Raw genomic sequence first — 27,777 nt, forward strand, 5'->3', positions numbered from 1 at the left:
ACCTAGCGAGGGAACATGGCTACAGAATCTGGCTGGAGAACCAGGAGAACCTGGCTGGAGAACCTAGCAAGAGAACATGGACACAGAACTTGGCTGGAGATCCTGGCTAGGCTGCTGATCAACTGAACACTGTCTCCATGTCATTCCTTCTTCGCCGACTCCGTCCACACCTTTGGGGACCCCTGGACCTGCTGGGGTTGGACCCCATCAGTGCATTGTCCCTCCCTTGGAAATTCCCAATTCTCAGAAACATAATAAAGGCCCTGAAAAGTCTTGCAGTTAAAAAGATAACATGGTTTACTTTGCTTAACCCATTATTTCTCAAATACATTCAACTACAGAGCTCTTCTAACGCCACTTATCAATATGCCATGGAACAGATGGCAAGAAGGTTTGCACAGTTGTGTGTGAGTCCATTATCCTCTGGCTGTAAAGTGGGAATGTTGACCATATCGTCTCCGGTCCTCCTGGCTCAATGAATCTATGACTATGACTCCATATTGAAGGTATTGAAAGATTAAATCACAAGAAAAGCACATTCCTATTTTCTGGGAATTTAAATCATATCAGAGAAATACATGTATGTCAGACCTGTGCCTGACATTATGTAATAAGTGTTTAATACATTTTTGCGAGGGAATGTGAAAAAGTTGTAAATACATTTAAATGAAACAAACTCGCATAACAGGATCCTAACAAAAGGATAAATGAGATACTGAGCAATTGAGACGTGGTAGGAATGCTTCCAGGTGAAAATAAAATGTGAGCAGTTTTGAAAGGGAAGGGTGTCGTTAACATCGATTCATCACTATCTATCAGATAATGCCCACGCGCTAACGTTAATCTTTGCAACTCTCTGAGGCTCAAAAAAGTTGCTCAGGGTCACACATCTGGTAACTGAGGAAGAAGTTGGAACTAGTATACCCTGATGTTTATGATGCAGAGGCACCCTGTTAGGTGTTCTACATTCATGATTTTATTCAACCCCTTCAACAGTCCTAAAAAGGACATTTCATTATCCCCATTTGGAGCTACTTGGGTAAAGAGAGAAGGCGGGAGGGATTCAGCAACTGGGTCAGGTGGGGTCTCTGAGGGGTCTATCTGGCCCTGAACAGCAGTCTGAGCCCCAATATAAGTAAGAGCTGCGATGTAGGAAACCCAGGCTGTCTGCGAGCAGGTTTCCAGTTACTCCCGAGGCAGGTCAACTACTTTCTCCATCTTCCATTCAGTGGAACTAAGGCTGAGAGGCACTAACTTGTCCACGTGGACCACCTGGTGAAGGGCGCGGCTGGGGTACCTCCCCAGAGTTCAGCCTTACTCATCCGCTACCTGCTTCTCAGCGGCCACATCTGGCAAAGCAACTCTCCCTGACTCACAGGAGACCCTCGAGGAAGTGTCCTCGCTCTCTGTAACCTCTGTGCACACTTGTGAAGTAGGTATTGTAACTTCCCAAAAGCGAATACATGCCTGCGTGGGAAATATCGAACCCCCGGGCAGGCGGGCAGGCAGGCAGGCAGGGGCTGCTGACCGCCCCAACGCTGCTGCCCAGACAGGCAGGTCCCGGCTCTGTGTCTGGGCTGTGCGAGGCCGGGAAGCACATCTGTGAGTGCAGACCCCGCCGGAAGGACATCTGCTGGGGAGGGTCGGCGCAGGCCCCCCTTTGATGCACAGGCCGGTGCTCCGCTAAGAAACGTGGGAAATGCATTCGTCCCTGTGGCTGATATGAAAACATCTGTGCGGAGACGGTCAGAGGGAGTGGAGGATGGAGCAGGGCGGGAACAGTAAGTGGGAACGGGGGTTATAAAGCGGAGCCTGTTAGCTGGGTCTCCGCAGGAGCCATGAGACAGGGTTTCTCACTCCCCTGCCTGGCAGTCAGCATCCCTGCCCTTCGATGCTCCTCATGCTCCAGGCCTTCCTGGAGGAAGGGGGCGTCTTATTATTTATTTATTTGCATATCCTCACCCGAGGATGTTTTCCCCATTGATTTTTAGAGAGAGTGGGAGGGAGAGGGAAAGACGGAGAGAAAACACATCAATTGGTTGCCTCCTGCACGCACCCAGACCACAGCCCTGGCCAGGAGGAGCCTGCAACCCAGGTACGTGCCCTTGACTGGAATCCAACCCGGAACCCTTCTGTCCGCAGGCCGAGGCTCAATCCACTGAACCACACCGGCCAGGGCGGAAGGGAGCGTGTGGGAAGCGGTTGGGGTGAGATGAGAGTGCTGACCTGTGAGCTGATTATGTTTTCTCCATGGGCTCAGGTGACCTCCCAGAGGCCGGGTGCCCTGGGCAGGTGAATGGAGGAGAGGCCTCCTTTGGAGGCTGCAGTGCTCTTCACGTGTGGCCCTTGGATGCCCTGATTCTGGGGTGATCAGGCCCCTCCGCCCTCGCTAGCTGTGAGCCTGGGCGGCTCCATGCCCCTCATCTACCCAAAGGGCACCTGCACCTGAGGGCTCCCCAGGTCCTGCCCCGCTTACCCACTGCGGACCCCACCCACCCGAGGCCCCCCAGCACCCGTGGGCCCGGCGGCCTCCCCGCCCCCTTCTCAGCGCGGGCCGGATGGGACCTGGCTCCCACGGGCCGGTGTCGCCCCCTGGCCGCCGGCTCCGCAGTAAACTTGATGGTGGGCGTTAGGGGAGCGGTGGCTTCTCGGGGCGCCTCTGGACGCGTGTCCCCGGGTGACACTCGGGGCGGACGCGGGAGCGAGGCACCCGGGGCGGCGGCGGAGCGCAGAGGCGGGAGGGGCGGCGGGCCGGAGCGGAAGCCGCCGAGGCGGTCACGACGCGCAGCAGCAGCTCCGGGAGGGATTCCATCCCCGCAGCCGCGGCCGGCAGCCCACGCGGGGGCCGCCTCCCGCCCACGCCGCGCTCTGCGCCCCGGGGAGCCGGCTCCGCGCCCTCCCTCCCGGCGCCCTCCCTCCGCGGACGGGCTGGTCCCTGCGGGAGCCGCGCGGGGGGAGGCGGCGAGCGGCAGCCGCGTCCTGGGCGCTGCTGATCGGAGCCGGCGGCCGCCCCCATGAGCGCCTCTGCCCGCGGACCCAGGTAAGACCCCTGGCGCCCTGAGCCCTGCAGGGGCGACCCTGAGGAGCCCGGGCTCTGGAGGCTGCGGGAGCCTTGGGGTGGGGGTGGGACCCGCTGTTTGTCCGCACCCCAGTTTCTTAGGTAACCTCCACGCTCCGAGAGCCGGTAAAGCTATTGACATGGGCAGTGGCCTGGCTGTGTGTCCACCCTGAGAGCTGGTGCCCGGGAGCCCCGGGGACAGACCACCTCCCTCATGAGCTTCCCGGGACCGAGCGCCCTCTCCCCGGAGCTCTGGGGGCTCAGACCGTGGTGAGGGCAGGGGACTGCTCCTCTTGCTCTCTGGCCAAAGTCTGACCCGGGACCCTGGCTTCCATCACCCCCTCTGGCCACCCTCACCAACCCTCTGCCTACTCTCCTTGCACGTAGGAGTCGGAAACTTGAAAGGGAGACGGAGTGAATGTCATGGGACTCATCCCCAGGAAGACTAGGAAGCCGAGGCGGTGGGAGGCGTGGGGTCCCTGGTTGAGCCCCATCCAGAGGAAAGGGGGTGACTCTGACGGAGCAGGTGAAGGGGTGACAGGTGTGCATTCGGGTGTTGTTAGAGAGCAAGCAACTTGTTTGCACCATCAGCCAACCTCATGCCTGGAGAAATGTCATTCCTCAAAAAGTTTCTTAGGCTCGGCTGCGGGGCTCAGCAGTTGAGCATCAGCCTATGAGCCAGGAGGTCAGGGTTCGATTCCTGGTCAGGGATTATGCCCGGTTGTGGGTTCCGTCCCCAGTGTGGGGCGTGCAGGAGGCAGCCGACCCGTGAGTCTCTCTATCATTGATGTTTTTCCTCTCTCCCTCTCCCTCTTCCTTCCTCTCTGAAATCGATAAAAATGTTTTTAAGAAGTTTCTGAGCAGGGTGACAGGCCCCAGGCCACAGGTGACAGGCAGTTGACAGCGTGCTCTTGGGCTGTGCCTCCTGGTGGACCCGTAGCGGTGCGAGGAGCGACTCTATTCCAGGCCCAGACCCAGAGGGCAGGCGAAGGGCTGTGCACGTCGCATGTACTGGGAAAACCCCTAGTTTGGTATACGGACATCTTTGTAAGACGCGTGAAGGGGATGTTTCCATGACAGCAGCGGTGTGACCCACCAGCCTCTCTGTGAGGGCCAAGAAGCCGTTTAGCGGCAGCCGTCTCCTCAGCTAGCACCCCGTGGGCACAGCATCTTCTAGAGACACAGACGGTGTTTGATGGACCAGGAGCCCTCTGTCTGGAGGCTTTTCAACCAGCGTACCTCGGCTGGGGTTCTCTCTTTAGGCTCAGAAAACTAATAGTAGGAACAATTTGCAAAAGCTGCCTTTCTGTCCCCACCCCAAGGTCCCACGTGCCCCGATCTGACCTTGAGGCTCGCTGCAGAGCAGGCACACAGAGAGGTATCCATACCCATGCAGTTGAGCGCCCTCTCTCTCCTCTCTCATTAAGCAGCATCGAGGTTAGAGGACAAAATAGAGACCCTTGCTTCCTGTGTGAGCAAACCCGCCTGCGCTCTGGGCGGGGCTGGTGCTTCCTCCCTCTGTTCAGTGGTGCCTCTGCCTTTGCTCCTCACTGAAGATCGTGTCTCTTGCTCACACCGGATGTCGCTAGCGTGCCACCTTCACTGCTTCTCACAGCTCGAGCTGGAGCCTTGGATGGTGGACAGTGAGGTCGCTGGGGAGGCCACAGGGTTGGTCTGAGGCCTCTTGGTTCATTTACTCTGTAACCTGCTCAGAAGATCTTGTCCTCAACTTGCAACTTGGACCAAGAGCTTTGCCAGGCGCCATGGGTAGCAGAGGACCTGGGTCTCCACCGGGCTGGTAGAAATTCTGTTTTTCCCTATCCGCACTCAAAGGCCCTTTGGTTTTGGAGATTTGTGGCTATGCTCGGGTGTTAGTGTTGGAAAGAACCCGTTCTGAGCAAGTTATCAACCCCTAGACAACTGGGGTGCTGCTAAAGTACCCCAACGTGGCTGAATGCCTTATTTGGTCTCTTGCTCAGCTGTTCCTGAGGACCATAGGCCTGAATGAAATCACATCTATATAAGGAGACCACATTATAAAGGTTGTTCCTGCCACCACCTTCTAGCCTTTACTTTTGGACCATACCAGTCAGTTGATGTCTTTGTAGATTAGCTCACTGTTCACTCCCATCAGGGCTCTCCCATCACCACATCTCTAGTCTGTCCCCCGTCACCAGCCCCAGGGCTGCCGCTGCACTCCAGGGCTTTGTGCTGCTCTGCTCCCCGGGGCTGCTGCTTTTGCACAGGTGGCGTGTGTTATCAGCAGCTTGCGGCTTTGGATGTTATTTACAACTAGAGGCCTGGTGCACGAGATTCGTGCAGTTGGACAGCCTTAGCGCTGCTGCGGAGGCAGGAGAGGCTCCCACCACCACTGCTGCGCTCCCCAGCCATGAGCCCGGCTTCTGGCTGAGCAGTGCTCCCCCTGTGGGAGCGCACTGACCACCAGGGGGCAGTTCCTGCGTTGAGCATCATAGCGACCGGTCGTTCCACCATTCGGTCGATTTGCATATTACCCTTTTATTACATAGGATTCTGCTGGGAGTTATCACCCATTCATCTTTCCCAGATGATGGGGTGCTTCCTCGTGGGATGCCTGCTGTAATTTACACTGTTCTGGTTTCATTGCTCTTTCAGCTTCATTAGCATCTTTCCCTTCGTCCTCTCCTCTGCCCCCTTTGCACCCGTGGAACCACACTTCATTTTTTGCCGAGGCATGATCATGCACCGATTGCACCAAAATGACCATTTCCTTGATTTGATCCAGAACCCTATTACGCACAAAGCAGCAACACTGGTGTCTCTTTAGATGACCGGGTCCCATTTCCCCTTTATTTTGGTGCAACACGGCGCCGGCTCCTAAGGGATGCCCCGTATCCACTCTGCTTTGTGCCTGGTGGGTGTGCATTGTACTTCTCTGTGGGAATGAACAGTCCCAACCAGAGGCAGGAGGGTGGGGCTGTGACAGCAAAGAGAGGGCGGCATCCTGCGTGGCGCTTGCTGCCATGGCGGCTGCCACGTCTGATGTGTGAACATAGGCTTCCTTAGGCGGGGACCCCTGTCCGTGGGCTCAGGTGCAGATCTGCAAGGTCGCAATGAAAGCAGGAACCGAGGTTCTCTTCTAGGCTGAGGTGAGGTTGATGAGCTGGTGAGCTAGTGACCTGCGAGGCCTCCCTTCTGCTAGGCTTTCCTCACACCAGCACTGACGCTCTCTTCAGAGGATGCTCCTGTGGTTCACAGGCTGGGGAAGGCTCTCCTTGCTCCGGTCCCAGCCGAGGCGCCGCTCAGCGGAGTAAAGGAGGGACACGGTGTTGGTTCCATCAGCCAAGCTCACAGACTTGAAACAGACAGACCCTTCGGGTTGACACGAGGTCAAACCTGGACTTTGCTGAGACGCTGCGGGCAGGAGGCAGGGGCTGCCCTCTCTCAGCTCCTGCGGGGCGTCTGGCCCTGCCCTGGAGCCCCCGTAAAAGAGAAATTCCACTTCTGAGCCAGGATTATAATAATTGATGTGGAGGTGGCTGTTGGCTTCAAGGATCAGTATTGAAAAGTGCAACTTCAACATTTATTTTTTTAAAAAAAACTTCACAAAATTAAAAATGGATTCGTCCAAAGCACAAGACCAGTGAGGGAGTGGGGGCCCTCCTCCCCTCCCCAGCACTTAGAAGTCGCTGAGCTCCGTGAATGAGAAGCCTCGTTGGCGAGACAAAGGGGTCCGACACAAGGCAGCCCCTAGCTCACCGCCATAGCATCTCACTGACCTCTGGAATGCCATCCTTCTGAACATTTTCGGTGTATGGGACGTAGGGGAGCGGAGGGGGCAGAGATGGGAATGGGCCAAAGAGCGATTTCTAGAAAAGTTTGTGAGACCAGGTTGCCCGGAGACAGCAGGTGGCCCAGGTGGGGGAGTCCAAGCCTGGGCGGAGAACCATCCCCGGAAGGAGATAAAGAAATGACACATAACAGTGATGAAGGAGAGAGGGCCGGGCAGCAGAGGAAGCAAGTGAAGTGGGAGGAGACAGGAAGCAGGTGGGAGAAGAGGAAGACGCAGGCGCAAGAGCAAGGAAAGGGGCAGAGCGGGAGGGAAATGAAAGCAGGCCTTGCTTCGTGACTTCCCTGTCCTTTTCCTCTGGAGGGAGGAAGCGAGCGAGCCAGGGAACAGCGCTTTCTGTGCTGTTGGAGCCTCGCCATGAAGCTGTCAGGCCTCAACCCTTCGTGGCAGCTCGTTCTATTTTTACATTTTGCAGTTAAACAAATGACCCTGCGATGGCATTTCCATGAAGATTTTATCCGGCTCACCCACACAGCCAGTGCTGGCGGCTGATGTTTAGCATAAAATTCCCTTTAATCAGACAACAGGCCCCTCACAGGAGCCTGGCTTTGATGGCCTGTGGGCAGCTGCTCCGATGGCGGAGGAAGCCGGAGGGCCCTGTGCTCCCCCTTAGCGGGCTGTGAGGGAAGAACTCCAGTTCACTGCCTTCTGCAGACCGCAGCACTCCTCCTCCTTTACCTCTCCTCTCCTCTCCTCTCCTCTCCTCTCTTCTCTTTTTGCAATGGTTTTGATTCCAGCCTTTGTGGGACTTCTTGGTCCAGTTCTCCTTGAAGATCTCATTGATGCAAAAGAAATAAAATAAAGCTAAGAAGGTTCCCTCAGGCAGAATTCATCCTGAGTGAAGGCCCTGCTTGCCGCCTGGCGCGCCCCTTCCCGGGCCTGGCGAGGAAGCGCGTGGACCCTGCTGGTGTGCCGCTGCTTAGGCAGCAAGAACAAGGTTGTGCGTCTCGTACCTGGTGAGAACACAGGGCGGACAGGGGTTCCCCGGGTTAGACGCAGACTTGCTGCCTCAAATCCTGAGACTCAGTAGCAATTGCATGCATGCCCCGTGCACAGAACCATTCTTGTGGAGAAAACAGCAGTAACAGTGCGTGTTGAGGGGACCAACTCATAGGACAAGGCTGGTTGGGTAGATGTAAACATGGAAGAATATTCGAAAGGCCTGTTGCTCCCACGCGTGTGTGTGTGTGTGTGTTACCGGGTGTTTACGGACCCTTCCGCCACCCACGCTGCCAGCTCCTCTGCTCCCCTCCTGTTAGCCTCTCAGATGCAGCTTTGACGGGACAGCAATAAAGACGCTGTTGGCTCCGTTCTCGCTTCAGAAGGAGCAACGGATCAGACAGTGGGACTGAAGGGGGCCTTGGGGAGCCTTGTAGGGGCTGCTCTTCTCGTCTGGAATGAAACAGGCTAACCAGTAGGTGACTGCAAGCAGGTGTCTTCATCTCTGGTGCAGAGAACGTGGAGAGCACTGACGTGAGCGTGGGGCTGTGTTCACGGGGGGAGGAAGGGTTGACGTCCATCGGGAGGAAAGCAGGAGCCAGTGGCCATCCCTCCCTTCAGCCCGGCATCCACGTGTTTCCTCCCGGCAGGCTTTCTCCTGGGCTCTGGTTCAGGGGACCATCTGGGCACGGCTTTGAGGCCAAGGAGACTTCTTTTTCTCTTAAGCTTTTTTTAAAAGCGTTCACTAGTATTGCAAAGGAGGACCTATGCAATGCCAGTGGAAGTATTGCATAGGCCCTCCCTTTCCCCCATTACTCTCTCCCAGCCTTCTTCTCCCGCCCCCCACCCCCGGCCCTCACTCACCCACGGGCTATGCATATACGCATACAAGTTCATTGGTTGATCCAAGTTGACTCCTTATGCATATTAGGGAAAAGGGGAAACAAGATAACCCAGTCAGGACGACTTTACTGCCAAGTTCAAAGTATGGCCTCCTCGGAGCAAAGCCTCCACCTTCGCCCAGGCCTGTCAGCCCCGAGGTGCTGAGTGGAGCGTGGCCCTAGCCCACAGTCACAGGAGTGAGCATGCCTGTGCTCATCACTGCTTTGCCATACGTGTCCCCAGACATCTCTCCTTGGACCCTGAGCCTCCTCCTGCTCAAGTCTCTATTGAAGTGAATCCCCAGAATGAGATCCGCGTCTTGTTGGGCGGTAGAGAGGTTACGCAGAGTCTCCATTGAAGGCTCCCCCTTCCTGGGGAGGAGGACTAGTGAGCGAGCTCCTGCGTGTGGACAGTGGACAAAGCACCTTGACCTCTTCCTCATTATGCCGTTATTTCACTAAACTGCCATTCACATTGTGTGTCATTGCGCGTAGATCTCTCCTGTTATTTTATTTAATTGTCATGAGTGCCTTATGCAAAACAAATGAGTATTGGCCCTATTTTTAGAAACTGGAGCATAGAGACATGAAGCCCGAGATCACACAGGCAGTAAGTGGTGGAGGCAGGACTTAAGCCAGTGTCTGGTCTTACATAGTGTCTGCCACTCTTCCTCCTGGGTGGGCTCCACCCACATGCCCAGGCCCTTCATTTCTCATAGCCTTTCTCATGGTCTTTCATTGGTTGGCTACCTCTGCAGACAGGAATTTACAGTCCTTCCAGTTGATTCACCAAGCACTTCCCTAAAGCCTGGACACCCATGCAAACCCAATGCAAGGAATTTAGACTTGAGAGGTAGACCATATTGTTTTCACTGGGACCTCTGCTTTAGGTTGTGGTATTTCAATCACTGCCAAATTTTCTTGACAATGAAGTAAAAGAAAATGCTGAATGCAGGTTGGCATTATACTTCCTCCTGTAACTATGATCTCCCTACTCTTTAGCCCTAGCCAGTTTGGCTCAGTGGATAGAGCATCATCCTACGGACTGAAGGGTCCCAGGTTCGATTCCTGCTTAGATTGCGGGCTCAGTCCCCAGTAGGGAACATGCAGGAGGCAGCTGATCAACGATTCTCTCTCATCATTGATGTTTCTATCTCTCTCTCCCTTTCCCTTCCTCTCTGAAATCAATAAAGAAATATATATATATATTTTAAAAAGTGGTAGATTATTCTGAAGGAAGAGTCCTGCTCCACCTGAACCAGGGCTAAGTAAATTTCTGTAAAACAAAGAAATTATAGGAGAATTTGAGGGAAGCTACCACTTCCAAGAGAGAGCTGAGGAAAGTCCTTTAAGGTTTGAATCTATAAATCAGCCTTTTGAGATGTTTCTTCCTCTTGGCCAGGCCATTCCTTCTGTGTGAACTCAGTGTGCAGAGAATGCTAATCTCTGGTCCTGGCTGCATGCCCGAGTTTCCTGCTATTTGTCTAAGAAAGTACACACCACGGTAATAAGGCTGTGCCGATGGCTTGGTTTATCAGTTGGACCAATCTGAGATGAATGATATGCTTTGGTTTGTCAAAAGGCAAGAACCAAGCCCTGCTGAGTAGCTCAGTTGGTTGAAGTATCGTCTCCATACACCAAGGTTGCGGGTTTGATCCCCAACAGGGCACATATAAGAATCAACCAATAAATGCATAAATAAGTGGAACAACAAATTTATGTTTCTTTCCCTCCCTCTCTCTCTCTAAAAATAATAATAGCCCTAGCCAATTTGGCTTAGTGGATAGAGCATCGGCCCATGGACTGAAAGGTCCTGGGCTCAATTCCGATCAAGGGCATGTACCTCGGCTGCAGGCTCGATCCCCGGCCCTAGTCAACACACGTGTGGAAGACAACCAATCGAGGTGTCTCTCTCACATCTATGTTTTATTTCTCTCTATGTCCCTCCCTCTCCCTTCCCACTCGCTCTAAGAACCAATGGAAAATTATCCTCAGGTAAGGATTAACAAAAAATAATAAATAATAAATAATAAATCTATTTTTAAAAAGCAAGACCAATTCAGCAGGGACAGCCGGCCTATTTCTTAGAGCATTTGCCCAACTAAGAATGAGATGAGAGGATTTATAAAATTGGATTTAAAAATGTTTTTACCTATTCCTCTTCATTCTTCCAAAGTCTGACCATTAACACAGCTGGATGCCTCATGAACCTGAGTTTAATGCTAGTGCTGGGCTTGACTCTTCTGTCAGAAGACTGATATGTTAGCAACAACCAAACTTAATTTAGACATTGAGCCTTTGGGCTATCTTACACCTGCATTGATGATACTGTGATCAAGTTTGAACAACTAATCTTGGGAGAGGATAAAAAGTGGTATGAACAAGCCAAAATAAGAGCGAGAAGAACACAGACATTTGAACATTGTATGAATTTTATTCCTGTGTGGGCAGTGGAAAGAGATGAGCTGATGGATTAAAATGGTGGCTTTTCAGCGCACTGGGAAGCGTCTTTATCTCCTTTTCTCTTCTAAAGGGTATCTTATTTCTACCAGTTGTGGAGAGAATGTAATTTTAATTTGTTCTTGTTTATTTGTCATATATGGTTTTTAATTTTTATTAATTTTTAGAGAAGAAGGGAGAGAGAGAGAGAGAAACACTGATGTGAGGGAGAAACATTGATTGGTTACCTCCCGCATGCACCCTGACGGGAGATTGAACCCACAATCTTCGGTGCACAGGGGATGCTCCAACCAACGGAGCCATCCCAGCCAGGGCTGTCATATATGTGTAATATTTTTAACCACATCTTCTTTTCATATCCTTGCGACAAACATTTGTTAAACCAGAAACCCGATGGTTATTGGGGAAACACTGTTGAATGAGACAATGCTTTCTTCAAAGAGCTCATGGTCTAGGGAGGAAGATAAAGTAAAAGAGTCAAACACAACTTGTTCACGGCCATAAAGAAGCGAGAATAAGGCCACTAAGGACCATGGAGTCCAGAGCAGTAACCCAACAGCCAGGTCAGCCTGAGGAGGCTTTTTCCAGGAGAGGGAATTCCTGAGCTGGGCTTGAAGCGGGGCTCAGCCATGTTCCATGTGGAGAAGGGCGACACCACGTCGCATTTGCATGGCGTGTGCGCACACGTGGAGCTGTGTGGGCCGCACGTGCTTGTGAGGAGTAATGCGGTCAGACCGAAGGCGTACTGTTGGTGGGCGATGAGGCTGGACAGCGAGCGAGTGGGGCTGGGCTGTCCGGGCCCAGTTATTCAGTTTCTACTTAACAGAGGCAGCTGGGAGCCCCGACACTTTCCAGCATTAGAGTGAAAAGAGCAGGTTCATTTTTTTCAAACAATTAACAATGTGGAGGATGAACAGAAACAGGGAGAGTCCCTAGGCCGGATGCGATATGGGCTACTGAGCATTCCAGGTGAGATCTGATGGAGTCTGAGCTCTGGCAAGAAAGGTTGGAAAAGACTCTCTAGCCGTGAAAATTAGTTTAAAGAAATGTCTTCAAAGTTTGGTGCCTGGAAGCTGAGGGAGGAAGAGAGGAGCTGCAGGTCCTGTCCAGGCTCCAGGCCGGGGCTGTCCAACCAGGCCAGGGCCGGGAGCTGAGAGGTGAAGTGCTGGGCAAGAAGCAGCGCTGAGAGAGCAGGTAAGGGCAGCAAACCTGGGCAGGACGAAGACGTAAGAGAAGCCATCGGAGTGGAGATGCGGGGTCGTCCTTAAACTTTATAAAACCAGTTTCAATGAGGTTTTAAAAAATATTTTTCAGTTGCAGTTCACATTCGATACTATTTTGTATTAGCCGCAGGTGGTCATGAAGCTTCGAAAAAAGATGGGACGGGAGCATAATAGTGACAGTGCCCAGAGCTTCAGGGGGTGAAGGGGGGGGGGGGACACACCACCTCAGTCCTTTAAAGAAAGGAGGACAAGACAGCTTAGAAGAAAAGTGAGGATGAGAAAAGAGGTTTTTAAAAAGAGAAGTTCTTAAATATACTTGTCAATAAAGGGGGGACAGCTGGAGAGAAAGGGAGCAATTAAAGACACAGGACAGAGAAGGGACAGCTGGGTGGGTATGGACTTTACGAACAACAGGTGGAGGGGAAGGTGGCACCCCCCGCCCCCGGGCCAGACCGGAGAGAAAACCAAATTGGGGACATTCACCTGGGATCCCACTGACGTCCGGCCGAGGAGGAGACTTACAGCAGGAAGGGCGGGGCCCGCCGGAGAGGCAGGAGAGGCGGGCTGCGGGGGGCTGGCAGCTTCCGTAGGCGGCAGGCCAGGAAGGGGGGAGCTCCGGTGTGTGTGTGCGGGGGGGGGGGGTCCCTAAGAGGATGGAGGCCCGGACCCCAGGCTGGGAGCACAGAGCCCAGAACAGCGGCCACGTAACATCAGCCATGAAGGCCGTGGGCTTCTGGCCACCAGCGAGACGGGAGCCCATCTGAGATAAAGCCACAGTTTTTGTTTTTCTTTTTGGTTTTGTTTGTTATTTTTAAAGCCAGAGAACAGGATTTTCATTTGCGGCTACTCCCTCAGGCTTCAGTGGAGGGAGGCATGGGGCCGAGCTGGCTGAGGAGAGGCTGGGTGGGAAGCCCTGGGAGACCTGCATCCATCCCCCGCCCCCTACAGAAGGGGCGTTGTTTCCTGAGAGGCGCAGGCCCTCCACAGCTCGAGAAAAGGCAGGTACCCGCCTCAGGGGCTGCAGTGCCTCCACCATCAGGAATCCCACTCGCCACCCGGCATCGCACCCCCCTGCAGAGGAGACAGCGGCGAGGCCCAGCCCATGGGTTTGAAGTCTCGGGAGCGTCATGATGGCTTGGGGTGGCCATCCACTCCACTGTCCCAGGCACCGGGGTGGTGCTCCCCCTCATGGGAGAGCTGGTAGAAACCCCCACTGGACTGCACACAGGCTCTCCGCCCAGCCGAGGACAGGGAAATGTTCTGGGAGGCTCTCAGAGGAGGAGATCTGGGATGGAGAAACACACCCACCATTTTCCATGAAATCCAAATGGCACCTCCCCTCCCAGGAGACCAGAGGGATCATACCCCCGACTCCGCCCAAAGCCCTTTCGGAAACAGCCTCTTCAGTGATGAAGACTGACCGCTGGCTGGCAGGCGAGGCAGGCCGAGGTGGAGCCAGGGAGCCGGGAAGGTTGCTGACCTGTCTGAGCCTGAGCTGCTAACAACCAGCCCTGGAGGCCGTGGCCCCTCCCCTGCGCAGCCTGTCCTGTGGAGACAGACGCAAACCAGCAAACTGGATCGTGCGAAGCTGCGAACAGGTGCTGAGGGCCAAGCATGGACGCCTCTGACAGCGGCAGCCAGAGGACCTCCCGTCCCGGGAGTCCCAGAAACGGCACACAAGACAGCCTCTGTCAGAACTCCCAGAGTGTTTTTTTGTTTTGTTTTATTTTTTTGCATTATCTCTTCTTTATTGTTTTGTTATTATTTTTCTCTCTCTCTTTTTTCATATCTCTTCTTTTTCTCTTTCCTTTCCTTACTCTATTTTCCTCTACTTTCTCTTTTTTCCTTTTCGAAACTTTGTCTTTCTGCTTCCTCTGCCTTTTTCATTTTCATAATTTTTCTCCTCTCTTCTTTTATGCCATTTTCATTTTCTAATTATTTATTTTTCTTTCATTTCTTTCCCTTCTTCTCTTTCATATTTCTTTTTCTTCCACCCTTTTTTTTCCCTTTTCATATTTTTATTTTATTTTATTATTCTTGTTATCTTTTCTCTTTTGTGGTTGCTTTTGTTGTTGTTGTAGGGTTTTTTGGGGTTTTTTTTTGTATTTTTTGGTTTTGTTTTGTTTTGTTCTGTCAGCACCTGCAAAACCACTCACGTGATGTGGTCGGGGGGTGAGCCTCACAGTCAGCTAGCCTGAGAGGAGATTCCACCCACAAATAGGACAACAATCAAGATGTGATTACAACAGGAAAACCCCAATAACCCGCACAGGGACATTCCTAGAGTACTGAGCTCAGGAGATCCAAGAGACTGCACCCCTGGGTCCCACAGAACACTCACTACACAGCGCCACCCCATGAAACCTTGGAGGCATAGCAGTTTGATGTAATACATAGAAACAAATACAAAGGGACAGCAAGAATGGGAGACAATGAAACAACCCCGAATGAAAGAAAGGGAGGAAAATCCAGAAAAGGAGCTAAGCAAAGTGAAGGAAAACTATTTATCAGATATGGAGTTTAAAGTAACGGTTATAAGAATGCTCAAGGAACTTAGTGGGAACTCCAAAAGCACGAACCAGAACCAGCTGGAAATTAGAATAACATATCAGACATCAAGAATACAAGTAAATCGGATGAGGCAGAACATTGAGTCAGTGATTTGGAAGACAAGGTAGGAAAAAACACCCAATTAGAGCAGCAGCAATAAAAAAAGAATTAAAAAGCAAGGGGATAGTTTAAGAGAACTTTGGGACTACATGGAACATAACAATATTCACATCATAGGTGTAATAGAAGGAGAAGAAAGTGAGCAAGGAATAAAGAACCCGTTTAGTTAAATAATGACAGAGAGCTTCCCTAACCTGGTGAAGGAAAATGTCACAGAAGTTCAGGAAGCACAGAGAGTTCCAATCAAGATGAACCCAAAGAGACCCACTCTAAGACATATCATAATTAAAATGACAAATATTAAAGATAAAGAAATAATCTTAAAGGCAGAAAGAGAGAGACAGAAAGTCACTTACAAGGGAGTACCCATTAGAATGTCAGCTGATTTCTCAACAGAAACATATCAGGTCAGAAGGTATTGGCATGAAGTATTCAAAGTAATGAAAAGTGGGACCTGAATCCAAGAGGACTCTATCCTTCAAGGCTATCATTTAAAATTGAAGGTGAAATAAAGTGCTCCTCAGATAAAAAAAAAAAAAAAGGGGGGGGGGGTGCGTTTAAGAAGCACATGACCACCAAACCAGCATTGCAAGAAATGTTAAAAGGAGTGCTTTAAGAAAAAGAAGTAATAGAGAGAGAGGTATAAATGAGAAAAAATGACAATAAATAAGTACTCACCTATAACAACCTAAAATATAAATGGACTAAATGCTCCAATAAAATGACATGGGGTAACTAAATGCATAAGAAAACATGATTCGTATATATGCTGTCTACAAGAAACCTCAGAACAAAATATTTACACAGACTGAATGTGAAGGGATGGAAAAAAATAATCCATGCAAATGGAAATGAAAAAAAAGCTGCCATAGCAACAATCCTATCTGACAAAATAGACTTAACAAAGTCCATAACAAGACAAAGAAGGACACTACATAACACTAAAGGGATTGATCCAAGAAGAAAATATAACCCTTGCCCTAGATGGTGTTTCTTAGTGGTTAGAGCATCGGCCCATACACTGAAGGGTCACAGGTTTGATTTCCAGTTAAGGATATGTACCTGGGTTGCAGGTTTGATCTCTGGCCCTGGTAGGGAGCAATCAACTGATGTGTCTCTCACATTGATGTTTCTCTCTCTCTCTCTCTCTCTCTCTCTCTCTCTCTCTCTCTCTCTCCTCTCTCTCCCCTCCCTTCCCTTCTACACTCTGTAAAAAAATCAATGGAAAAAATATCCTCAGGTAAAGATCAATTACAAAAATAAATAAATGAAAACATAACCCTTGTGAACATATACAACCCAACATAGGATCATCTAGATATATTGTTAAAAACTCTTGGAAGACTTTAAGGGAGAAATCAGTAGCAATACAGTCATAGTAGGGGACTTTAACACCCCACTGAATCACTAGATAGATCTTCCAGACAAAAAATCAACAAGGAAACAGCAACCATAAAAAATACACTAGATCATATGGATTTAATTGATATTTACAGGACATTTTATCCCCAAGTGGCAGGATATACATTCTTCTCAAGTGCACATAGAACATTCTCAAAGACAGACCATATGTCTTAGTAAATTCAAGAACATTGAAACCATATCAATCATCTTCTCAGACCACAATGGTATGAAACTAGAAATCAACTATAATAAAATAACTTCCAAACATTCAAACATATTGAGACTAAAAAACTTCTTATTAAACAATGAATGGATTGTCAATGAGATCTAGGCAGATATTTAAAAATTCCTGGAAACAAACAAAAATTAACACATAACCCAAAATCTATGGGACATAGTGAAAGCAGCCCTGAGAGAGATGTTCATAGCATTACAGGCCTACTCAGGAAACAAGAAAAAGCTCAAATAAACAATCTAACCTTACAACTAAAAGAATTAGGAAGAGAATAATAAGAAAAGCCCAGATTAAATAGAAGGAAGGAAATAATAAAGATCCGAGATGAAATAAATGACATAGAGGCTTAAAAAACAACAATATAAAAGATCAAGGAAACCAAAATCTAGTTCTTTGAAAAGATAAACAGATTGATGAACATTTAGCCAGACTTACCAAGAAATAAAGAAAGAGGACCCAAATAAATAAAATCAGAAACGAAAGAGATGAACAACTGAAACCACAGAAATGCAAACGATTATCAGAAAATACTCTGAACAATTATAAGGTTCCCCCCAAAATGTATAAACACTTTAAATATAATTATAAAGGCAGTGTTTAATAAAATATATTTCATTTCCATTTAACAGCTATTAGCTGTTAAGATGTGTATACAATTGTTGGGGACACACTGTATACGCCAGCAAATTAGACAACCTGGGCAAAATGCACAAATTCCTAGAACATACAATCTTCCAAAACTCAAACAGGAAGAATCAGAAAACCTGAATAGGCCAATAACAGCTAATGAAATTGAAGCAGTAATAAAAAACAAACAAACAAACAACAACAACAAAAACTTCCCAGTAAACAAAAGCTCTTGATGGGATGGCTTCGCAGGTGAATTTTGCCCAACATTCAAAGAAAAATGAATACCTATCCTCCTCAAGCTATTACAAAAATTTCAAGAAGAGTGAAGACTTCCAAGCTCTTATTATGAGGCCATAATTATCCTAATTCCAAACCAGATAAAGACATTACAAAGAAAGAAAATTACAGGCCAATATCCCTGATGAACATAGATGCTAAAATATTCAACAAAATATTAGCAATATGTATCAAAAAGATCATACAAGGTGACCAAGTAGGATTTATTCCAGGGATGCAAGGCTGGTTCAATATTTGCAAATCAATAAACAAAATGAAGGATAAATATCACATGATCACATCAGTAGATGTAGAAAAAGCATTCCATAAAATCCAGCACCATTTTTGATAAATCTGTCAGCAAGGTGGGATTAGAGGGATCATATATAAATATAATAAAGACCATATATGACAAACCTACAGCCAACATCATACTCAATGGGCAAAACCACAAAGCATTTCCTTTAAGATCAGGAAAAAGACAGGGATGTCTGCTTTCACCATTTTAATTCAACATAGTAAGAGAAGTCCTAGCCACAGCAATCAGACAAGAAGACAACATAAAAGGGAAACAAATTGGAAAGGGGGAAGTAAAACTGGCATTATTTGCAGACAAGATGATATTGTACATAGAAAACCCTAAAGACTCCATGAAAAAAACTGTTTAATAAATAAATTTGGCAAAGTTGAAGGATACAAAATTAGCATCCAGAAATTGATGGCATTTTTATACACCTATAATGATTCTCAGAAAGAGAAACTAAAAAAAAATCCCATTTACCATTGCAACAACAACAAAAAGATACCTGGGAGTAAACTTAACCAAGGAGGTAAAAGACCTGTACTTAAAAAACTATAGGACATTGAAAAAGGAGATAGAGGAAGACACAAACAAGTGGAAGCATATACCATGTTCATGGACTGGAAGAATTAACATCATTAAAATGTCCATACTACCCAAAGTAATCTATGTATTCGCAGTCCCCATTAAAATACTACTGGCATATTTCACAGATCTAGAACAAATAATCCAAAAATTTATATGGAACCAAAAAGGACCTTGAATAGCTACAGCAATCTTGAGAAAGAAGAACAAAGTTGGAGGGATCACATACCAGATATCAAACTATACTACAAAGCCCTTGTAATCAAAACAGCTGGGTACTGGTGCAAGAACAGACATGTAAGTCAATAGGACAGAACAGAGACCCCAGAAATCAACCTACACCAATATGATCAATTAATACTTGACAAAGGAGATAAGAGCATACAATGGAGTGAAAACAGTCTCTTCAATAAATGTTTTTGGGAAAATTCGACAGGTACATGCAAAGTAATGAAACTAGACCACCAACTCACACCATACACAAGAGTAAACTCAAAATGGATAAAAGACTTAAATGTAAGTTGTGAGACCATAAAAATCCTAGAAGAAAACTTAGGTAGTACAATCTCAGACATCTCACATAGCAGTATCTTCACTGATACATCACCTAGGCCAAAGGAAACAAAGGCAAAAATAAACAAATGGGACTACATCAAACTAAAAAGCTTTGCACAGCAAAAGAAACCATCAACAAAACGAAAAGGGAGCCTACTTATGGGAGAAGATATTCATCTGATAAGGGGTTAATTTCCAAACTATACAAAGCACTGAAACAACTCAATACCAGGAAGACATGCAATGCAATTAAAAAATGGGGGGGGGGGACCTGAATAGACACTTCTCCAAAGAGGACATACGGCTGGCCAATAGACAGATGAAACATGCTCAATGTTACTAGTCATCAGAGAGATGCAAATTAAACTACAATGAGATATCAACTCACAACTGCTAGATGGCTACCATCAATAAATCAACAAATGACAAGTGCTGGTGAGGATGTGGAGAACAGGAAACCCTAGTGCGCTGCTGGTGGGAATGCAGATTGCTGCAGCCATTATGGAAAACAGTAAGGAGTTTCCTCACAAAACTAAACATGGAGCTGCAGTTTGACCCAGCGATCCTACTTCTGGGCATATATCTTAGGACTCCCGTCAGAAAAAAGCAGTTATTTACAATAGCTAAGATCTAGAAATAGCCTCAGTGCCCATCAGTAGATGAGTGGTTAAAAAAAGCTGTGGTACATTTACACCATGGAACACTATGCAGCAGTAAAAATGAAGGCTCTCTTACCCTTTGAGACAGCATGGAGGGACCTGGAGACTATTATGCTGAGTGGGATAAACCAGTTAGAGAAAGACAAACATCACAGGATCTCACTTATTTGTGGAATCTAATGAACAAAATAAACTGACGAACAAGATGGATCCAGAGGTGTGGATGCCTGGAACAGAATAACAGACCTCAGTGGGGGACAGGCAAGGGGATGGGAAGAGATTAACCAAAGAACATATATCATGTATGCATCACCCATGGATATAGACCAGCGGTTCTCAACCTGTGGGTCGCGACCCCTCTGGCGGTCGAATGACCCTTTCACAGGTGTCGCCTAAGACCATCCTGCATATCAGATATTTACATTACGATTCATAACAGTGGCAACATTACAGTTATGAAGTAGCAACGAAAATAATTTTATGGTTGGGTCACAACATGAAGAACTGTACTTAAAGGGCCAGAAGGTTGAGAACCACTGATACAGACAATAGTATGAGAAAGGCCCGGGGTGGGCAGAGGTTGGGTGGAGGGGGCAAAAGGGAGAAAATGGGAGACATCTGTAATACTGTCAACTCAATAAAAAATAAATCATGTAAGAATGGATTTAAACTTGCTGAATGTGAAGATTGAATCTTAGGTCACTGTAGCTTTAGTAATTGTTTATTGTATGCACTGGATGTGCTGTGCATATTCTGATTTCAATAAAATAAAAAGTTGAACTGCAAAACAAAAAGAAAGAACTCAAGAGGTAGCTATATATATAGTATTAAACATATAGCTATATATATATTTATATAATATATAATGATATGTGATTAAATTTGTAGAGGAAAGAACGAATGGGAGCCGATGTTAATGGCCTGCCAAGCATTGTGCTAGGTACCTAACATTCATTGATTTATTTCTCATTAAAGCCCTCTATGGAGAGCAAATGAAAGCCCTTTCTTGGAGAATGTAGGGAAATAGCAAAGGTGAGTGCTACTTTCTGAAGTGTAAATGTGAAGAACCATTTGAAGTCACTTCAAGAGATACCTTCCAAAGGGCACTTTAATCAATAATTTCTATTTTCTCCACGAAGAAAAGGGGAAGCCATCATCTTGAGAGTCAAGTAGGAAGTGAGTAGGGAGTTCAAGGGGAAGGGAAACGTTTTAAAGAGTGAAAATCATTGACGGCGGGCAGGGGAGAGCTTGCCGTCGGCGAGCATGCTGTCGTGGCCCTGCCGCGTCTTCACATGGCCCACCACGAGCAGGGCCGCTGGCGCCATCTCTCTTGAATAGGAGATGAATTAGGAAGGTTTGGCAAAACCACAGGAGGCACGGCCAGGGCTGGGGAGACTATTGCGGAGGGAAGTGAAGCCAGAGATGACTGATAAACTGCAAGCATGATGAGATTAGAAGATTTTAAGGGAAGGATAGAACGAGAAATTTCAAAGGATTGGAGGTTGAGATGCTGACAGACCTCAGAGATACTTCGAGATTCTAGGTTTGACATCCAGATAAAAGCTAGTTTCCGCAGGATGTAGCATTGTCGTATTTGTATTATCAAAGATGGACCTCTTTATTGTTTTTTTTAAAAAAATATATTTTTATTGATTTCAGAGAGGAAGGGAGAGGGAGAAAGAGATAGAAACATCAATGATGAGAGAGAATCATTGATCGGATGCCTCCTGCACGCCCCCCTCTGGGGATCGAGCCCACAATCCGGGCATGTGCCCTGACCAGGAATCGAACCGTGACCTCCGGCTCATAGGTTGACCCTCAACCACTGAGCCATTTATTGTTAAATGGGTGACCAGGAAAGGCTGTGAACGTCAGCACGGGTAGTCCCACCCACTGGGGACTAGTTCAGTGTGGGCCCCTCTGGGAACAGAAGGCAGTCCTCAATGACTTCTCCTGGTCCGTCTGCCCCCAGGCCTTGGTTATGCACAGGGACAGAGCCCAGGAACAGGCATTTGCTAGCGTCAGATTTTCCTTCCTGGGGCTTTTGAAAGTTCAAACCACAGAATCATGTTTTCCATGGGCTGTATTATTTTACTTTATATCATCAGTGCCTTGAAAGAAATTTCTCTCTTCCAGAGAACAGTTCTTATCCCTCACTTCACGAAATCATAGGTTCAGGGAGTGAATTTTCTAGGCTGTTCCCCACACCTCGACTCCGGCCACATGGCACCACGGTTTCCGTTTGCATTCATTCTGTGGCGGTGATTCACGCTGAGCCACGTGCTTCACAGGTGTCCTCGCTAGACGCCGAGCTAATGCTGGGCCTGCTGAGGCGGACAAAGAGCTTCTGTCACGCAGGGACCAGCACCAGCGGGGCCGCCCGGCTGCCCTTTCTGAGTTGTCCTTTTAGGTTCCTACCCGTTGTCTGTCCTGACTCTGTCCCCCTCACACCCGCCCAGCCTCAGGCTCCTGCTGCTTCTAGGTGCCGTTTGCGGTGTCCGCAACAGCTGTATCGGGCACCTGCTTGTCTTGTTCTGCATACAAATGCCAAGCGACCAAGGTCTCCCGCATTGGGAACAGCTGGGTCATCGGACGAGAGCTTTAGCCTCAGAAGCAGAAGTGCTCAGCCGTGTTCACCCACCTGCTTGCCTGCTCACCTGTTGTAGAGACGGAAGCAGCGTTTTGGAGCATCCTTCCTACCTGTCCGTCTACTGTCCTTTCTGATAGGCAGTTCTCGTTCCTCCCAGGGCTGTCGCAGCGGGGGACTGACGGTCGGCTCGGCGTCGATGCCCAGCCCAGTTACCCAGGAAACCATCTGTTCGCGAACCTCCCAATGACTCAGCCATGACTTAGTTTTATGATAAGTTCTGGATAAGAAACATTAAAAATTAGGATCCCGGTTGCCTTCCATGCCCTCACTTTTATATATTCCTGTCCGTTTAGAAGCCTATTTAGAATCGCCTGGTTTAACTTCTCCCGATGAGGAAAATGAGGCCAGAGAAGAGCAGTCCATCATCCTAGTTCATAAGCCTAGTTGGTGGCAGATCTGGGACTAGCACCCCTACCTCCTAACACAGACTTTAGTGCCAGCAACTGCACCTGCAGGGTATTTCACGGTGGGGCGGAATGATGCTCTCGCTTATGTGGCTGTTTGTGGGGCAACGCATCAAGCATTCTCTCCTCACTTTGCCCTACAGGCAGAGGATCTTCTGCCGTTCTCATGCTGCGCCCGCTGAAAAGCCCTTCTCCCCTCATTGTCTTTGGGTGGCGCTTCAGGAGACTAATTTGAGCAGGTAGAGCTGTTTGGGCGCCACCACACATGACAGTCAGCAAGCGAAAATGAATCTTCTGGTTATTATAACGTCACCCTCTGTGAACAAGCAGTTATGTTGATATTTGAAAGCCCTTTCTACATCATTGGTCTCTTTATACAGCAGAGGCGAAACCATGGACAGAGCAGTAGAGCTCACCAGGCCTTAGAGTGAAAGGTGTGGGTTTGGATGAAATTTCAATACTATGAGCACGAATTTCCCTGATTGCCAGGCACTGCCGACCTGGCTCTGGCCTGCTAGGGCGTTGCAGACGGTGTGGCCTGCCCTAGTGAGGGACTCTGAGCCAGTGTTTCTCCTTGCAGAACGGAAATTCTCCCAAGTTACTGCCTTGTCGGTCAGTTTGCTGGACTAGCTGCTTAGGGCTGCAGAAGCCAGTACTAAGCATGTGTCCCTGACGCTGAGATTTTTGTCACCCCCCAGGAAAGGCAGGTGTTTTACCCTTTACACTAGAAGACAGCTTACAGAGAAGGCATCTCCAAGTTCTGTCTCTTACATACATCGGTGGGAGAAGGCCACATGGGAACCAATTAAACTGCTCAGAAGAAAATGATGGAAATCTTCTGAGGAAGTTTCCTGGTCTCCCATCTCTATCTTCCTGGAACATGAGTTAATACATTACATTGTGAAACCCTCAAAGAAATCACACAGGCTCTTTCAGCCAGAGCTTGAGGTCTCTAAGAGCTTAGCTGTACAGAACTCGTTGTCATTTCGGAGAACTACTTCCCATTCGCTACCTATTTTGCTCTCTGATTTTGCTTCCCCGGGGAGAATCCCATCTGGACAGAGCATCAGTTCACAGCCATGTGGTCACCCATGTCAATAGCTTTACTGAGTCTGTGCTCAGACATGCTAGCCATGGAGAGAAGGGCGAGGCATGGCAGGGGGTGCAATAGATGGGTGGTCTCTATGTTTTACTGTTTTCCTGGTCTGTACAATGCTGTTTACTGCTTTGAAAAATGTTATAACTTATGTGTTTGCTGTCTGGATTGCCCCTGTGTTACCTGTGTCATTGTTTCGTCTGTTATTAAATTACTCGCTCAGTAATTCTGTGTTTGTCTGTCCAGTTCTCCCCTGCCCCAGAGAAGTTGAGTCTAGTTTTCCAAGGTAGACCATTTTGCTGTCGAGTCTCCGAGACAGAAAATGGTAATGCAAAGTAACATTACTACTTACGGCGCCCTTCCACTCACCATGAACCACTGGCTCTGTTGAACTTTTAACTGAAACCACAGCCCAGTAAGGAGCCATCTGTCAAACGTGGGTATCATTACTGTCCAGAGGTTGCTAACCACAGACTTACTATCTTTGGAATAAAAGCCGGAGGGCAGCCTCGCTCACATCTGATGCAGGAAGGGCAAGTTAAATTCAGTCCTGACCTCCTTCAGATCCCTGGCCCTGCAGGCAGCACGACCTTCAAGCCTTACTCTGGTAATAGCTTCGTGGCGCAGCTGTCTACCATTTGTTTAAATTATTGCAAAGCAACAGACAGTGGCCCTCCGCTTCTATTCCTAAATCACCGGTAACGGGCTCTCACTCTCTGCTGAGAGCTCGGGTCATGAGACGGCAGATGTGGGGGAAGAAGTACCAGGGATGAGCCATACTCAAACTTAACTTAAAGCTCCATGTCCGGTGGCCACAGCGTAGGTGGGACGGGACGCTGCCCGTCTTCCCCCCTGTTGCATAGAGAAAGAATGGACTCTTTGGTGAGTGAGCCTCCCGCACGGTAGCCACAGACTTTCAATAAAAGATGTTTATTTGACCTTGGCATTGACCCTGGGCTAATCTAATCTAAAGAATCACTTTCATCATTGTCACCAACACTTTTTACGGAAAACTTTACCGTGTGCCGAACACTTTGCTGAGCGTCGCACATTCCTGATCTCTCTTCGCTCACAGCACCACAGCGAGTCAGTCCTGCTAGTTTCCCAGTTTTACCAACGGGAAGCCGAGGCCTGGGAGGCTTATGATGTCCTCAGGGCTGGGTCACTGCGAGCCTGAGCTTCCACCAGTGTCACAGGAAGCAGCGCCCCGGGGACCCTCACAGGCCTCTCCGCCGTGGAAAGCACTCATCATGTTTGTGGGGTCGGGAGCACAAAAAAGCACAGGGACCTGCGTCCTCGCCTGGCTTCGAATGTGCTTGGGCAAGAAGTCATTTCAAAGATAATGAAAAATACACTAAATGCCCAACGTGTGGACATGATAGAGAGTCACATGGTAAGGAGGAGGTCGTGGGGAAAGGAATTCACACGGGGACATGAGCAGTGGGCACGACCACATAGATAGGAAAGCCTCTCACACAAGTAAGGGGGTGCGACAAACCCTCAGGATGAGCAAGAGAGTCCGAGGCCTGCTGCGTTGCCAAAGGGCGGGCTGGGGTTGATGCTGAGTTATCCGGGGGTGAAGTAATTTGTATTTATCTGTTTGCTCAGCATGTATTTGCTGAGTGCCTACTGGGTGGAGGTGTTTTGTAGGGAAAGAATGAGAGTTGAAAATGTAGGGGTAGCCTTGGCCTGGGGCATCCTCATCCGCATGGGCAGTGCTCCCATCGCCTTGTCGCCTCTCCTGTGTCTCTGGTCCAGCGCCTTGGGCCACGCCCTCACCGAGCCACACCCTCCGCTGCTGCAGACTGTGCCTGCCCCGCAGTGACCATGCTGTAGCCCTGGCCCTTTGGGCTTCCCAGCATGGGTGGGGTCTACGTGGAGGCCCACGGGACAAAGCTTTGGTTGAATTTCTGAGTGATGACTTTAAGGGGGAAAAGAGGGTGCAGACGCATAAGTCTCTCCCACGACTTCTGGAGTTTGGGAGCCGGAAGTGCATGGGACAGAAGCCAAATTAGTGCAGAGAAAACGTCACTCCCATTTCGTGGGGGAAGTTAGAGGATGGTGGCCAGAAGGCCCTGGGCTGGACTCTCACCCTCCAGAAGGTGAAGCTGGACAAGAGCAGGACGAGAGGGACCGCTCCTCCATCAGGGAGTGAGCTTTCCCTCCACCCACAAGCTGGGTGGGAGGACACAATTACACACTCGGCACAGATTCCCAGGACTGGCCTTGTGTGACCACCTTGCGGTCGGAGGGTGGACAACACCTTTGCAGATGAGTTGGTAGGGCTCAGCGCAGCCGGGAGCACCCGAGTGCCCACTTTCTGGACGACCTCGGAGGTCTTGTAAGAGCCAGAAGGGCAGACAAGACGCTAAACATCTTAATTTTTCAAAAATATAAATTATAATCTCTATTCAATGTAACAATTTCTATTTTTTTTAATATATTTTTATTGATTTCAGAGAGGAAGGGAGAGGGAGAGAGAGATAGAAACATCAATGATGACAGATAATCATCGACCAGCTGCCTCCTGCATGCCCCCCACTGGGGATCCAGTCCACAACCAGACTCGAACCCCAGACCCTTTGGTCCACAGGCTGACGCTCTAAGCATTGAGCTGAACACCTTAATTTTATGGCAGGCTTGGCCAGTGAGCAAAACCTACTCTGAAGCCAGACATGTGGTTTTCATCCCAATATCAAGGAAAATAATTCAAATTTAAATTACTTCTGTGGCCTTTTATTTACTACTAGAGGCCCAGTGCACAGATTCGTGCACTGGTGGGGTTTTAGTGACTCAAGGTCAGATGTCAGCCCTGCACCTTGCTCAACACGACTCTGAGGAGTGTCTGGCTGGTCTGCCTCCTGCAAACATATAGGGAGTCAGCCTTTGGCCAGAAGCCCCGCCCCTCCTTACCTTCACAGGTGCACACACTTGCTGGACTTTGCCGTCTCCAATCCCTCGTCCTGTCCCATATGTCAGCAGGAAAGGGAACCACTCTGGCACACCCATCTTATTGACTTATTCCTAAATTTGGAAAAATATCAAAGCAGTATGGGTATTGTTACAAAAATGTTTTTAAAAATGGGCAGTCATCCATAATCCTACCTCTCTGATAAACCCCGGGGGAATCTCTTATAGTTTTTACCACAGGAACAATGCTTCTGTGCGCCTGCCATCAGAGAGTGTGCACAGCTTTGCACCCGCTTTCTTTAGAGCCAGAGCTCATAAAAGTGTTGAGTAACTGGATGGCTGTTGACGCGCAGCCTTCACAAGAACAAGAGGCACTGCTGTGTTCCCATTGCTGCTGCTATAAATTGTTGTCAGTTTTCTCTGTTTAATAGGGACGGGGCAGTGAAGATTATTGGGCACACCACTTTTCTATCCTCACCCAAGGATATGTTTTCTTTTTTTAGTTGATTTTGGAGAGTGAAGAAGGGGGGTGGGGTAGAGAGAGACATCGATGTGAGAGAAACATTGATTGGTTGCCTCTCCGATGTGCCCTGACCAGTGATAGAACCTGCAACCTAGGGATGTGCCCGAACTGGAATCGAACCCAGACAATGCTTCAACCAACTGAGCCACCTGGCCAGGGCTCAGACACACTACTTTCAAGGTGCAGCTGTAGAGGCCCAATACGGACCAGAGGAAATACCTTGCATGAGTGGTGCCTTGAGGAGGACTGGAATGTCGATGGCCGGAGTGAGGTCGGATCACGTCACACCATTCATCCCTAAGAGAAATTATTTTAAGTGCAAGGCAGTCTCTCCCATTTGTGACCGTGGGTGTGACCCTATTTTTTTTGTTTTGTTTTTATTTGCCCAAATCTTGTTCTTTTGTCTGGCAGCTATTCAAGGAGCAGGAACTTCCTTTAAGGGAAATCGGGGGACTTGGACCAAGTCCGTGGGCCCTGAATTCTCTCTTC

The sequence above is a fragment of the Myotis nattereri genome (genome assembly GCF_964212035.1).
Source record: "Myotis nattereri genome assembly, chromosome: 19".
Classification (NCBI taxonomy): Eukaryota; Metazoa; Chordata; class Mammalia; order Chiroptera; family Vespertilionidae; genus Myotis; species Myotis nattereri.